Source organism: Blennius ocellaris, assembly GCF_963422515.1.
Source record: "Blennius ocellaris genome assembly, chromosome: 22".
NCBI classification, from domain to species: domain Eukaryota; kingdom Metazoa; phylum Chordata; class Actinopteri; order Blenniiformes; family Blenniidae; genus Blennius; species Blennius ocellaris.
Window position 1 is genome coordinate 2796051 of NC_137671.1, and position 2630 is coordinate 2798680.

Genomic DNA, 2630 nt, shown 5'->3' on the forward strand with positions numbered 1-2630 from the left:
AAAAAAAAAAGTACTCATTGGACCGCCTGTTGCCGAGACTGCACAAAAACTGCAAAACCAAAAACTAGCACCAAACAAACGTCAATCCACGACTAAAAATGCAAAAATATCCAGCAAATCTGTATAAATCAACTGTTAAAGCTCCACAAACATGGGGAAAAAATACTAAGTTTAACCCCAGATGAGCATCAATCTACTAGTAAAACTGCAAACGATATCCTGGTATGTGTCAGTTTATATATTTATCTGAAAATGACATGGACAGTTCCATATTTCACTCTTTCCCAATTAACTATGACTATATTTGTTCAGTTTAATTAAGGTTTATTGCTGCCATTAGGGAAAAAAAGCACTTTTAACTCCATATCCTGATCAAACCTTATGTGCCTCCCATCATGAAAGTCCAAAATAAGCTTTCATTATAGGCTAGAATGCCAAAAATAAATACATGCTGATGTGTTGGACACAAGTTCAATAAAGATATTTAGAATAATCTCCAGTGTGTGTTCATCACAAGAGTCGCTCCACAATAAAACTAAGAACGCAAAGAAAGCTAGCCAGAATACATATTTTTTATTAGGCAGAGAAAATATTGTCCAGAAGAAGAAACAGAACAGAAAACACCAAAAATAAATTTCTGTACATCGATTCCTGTCACTCGCCATAGGAAGGTCACTGGTACATCAAACGGAACGGAACGTGACCAGCAAGAAGAGGTCGGATGGAAACGGATGCATGATCAGAAGCAGGTGTTTTTCTTTTCTTTTCTTTTTTCTTTTTTCCCATTTTATTCTTTCAAAGCAGCGTGGCGGCCGGCAGTGAGACGTCCCAGGCAGTTTAGTCTCCTCACTTATTAAACAGATGAGAGGCATGTCGGTATTGACTCTCAGCAAACCAGGAGAGTCGACTCCGGAGTCCTCCACACTGCGGGCAGGCGTGGCGCCAAGCAAAGCTTACGTGCCAAGTTTTTTTTTTTTTATTAATAAAAACATTTTTAATCGAAACTGCAAAAATCCGAAAACGCAACTTTTCTGAAACCTGAAGTTCTGCACATGAACACATGTTCGCAGTCGGTCGTCTTTCCTGCATGTGACGGTAGATTGACAACATTAATAATGGAGGATTTTTTTTCTCTCCAGGATTCTGATTGGCTATTATAGCTTCAGGCTTCTTGCTACACTGCCCCCTACAGGTTCGGCATGGTAGCTCTGAACCAGGTGAAAATGCGGGTACATGCCAATGGATATATTTTTGTATGTGTTTTGGCCTCAGACTCCCCTGATTGTTTTCCTAAGTGTGTGATTGTCTGCACCTGGTGCCAGCAGTGTGTGTGTATAGAGGTGGACTTCTGTCTTGCTCGGTTCAAATGTGTCCTCGCCTTTGATTCCCTGGGATTGTTTTCTGGGGTTTCCCGCTCTGTCCGGGTTTTTGAGTCCTGGAGCGAAAAAAACATAAAAAAAAAAAACAAAAAAAAAAGACGCGGTCGCCAGTCGATCGCTGTCGTATAAATGAGGCCGTACAAGACAAGGTCCAAATACTTCATAGTTCATCAACGCATAAAACGCTCAGTAAGATCAGAAAAAAACACTCAATTGAGTTTCAATGTGAGAAAGAAAACCTCTAAGAACTCTGGATTCAGTGCTTTCCCACATGGCCTCCCACTGAAATGCTGTTATTTCTGTCGCAGAAGAAGAAATTTCTCCCACAACCGTTTTGGGTTTTTGCTTTTTAGTTTTTCTTCAATCGATAGTTTTCAGTTTTGGCGAAAGCGGTTACTGTCGTTTTCAAAATATCTGAAACTTTTATGGAGCTGAGACATTAAAAAATTATTTTTTTAAAAGACCACATTTCAAAGTTTCCTGGATCTGATTTGGGGAAAAACTCTTTAGAGTTTGTGTTTTTTTTAGATTGTAGTTAAAAAAAAAAAAAAGATCTGTACTGGGTAAAGAGGTTCGAGCCACTTCTGCCTGCAGTGTGAACGAGGCCAAAGTGATTCACCTCCGTCAGAAAGGGGGGAAGGCGGAGGAAGAGGAAGATGAGACGGAGACAGAGGGGGAGTGAGGGGGCGGGGGGGGGGGGGGGGGCGGCTCGTTCTGACCGGAGCTCGGGTCACCGATAAGGAGAAGATGGAACGTCGCCACTTTTTTTTTTTGTTCCCACGTGAAACAGGAGCAGAAACCCCCCTCTGCTCTAACTCATGACACACACACACACACACACACACACACACACACACACACACACACACACACACACACACGCAGTCAAACGGTGCTCAGGAACATGCAGACGAGAAGGCAGAACTTTACAAAGTCATGCAGATGGAATGTTTTGATATTTCCGAGTCTGACTCAAACATGTCTGTCCGCCTGGCCCCGACTCTATTTTTACTCCAGGGGAACCGTCATAATTCAGTCTGTGCCGCCATGGCGGGCTGGAAGGTAGAGCGAAGAAGGGGGGGGGGGGGGGGGGGGGGGCTTTACGAACGCCGCTGTATTTATAAAAAAAAAACCCGACTTGACGCTTTTCTTCAGCAGTCCACTCGTGAATCACAGGAGTATGGGGTTATATTTGTGCCAAAATTCTGAGCGAGCAATAGGAAAATTTGAGCGCAAAGAAAATTAATTGTG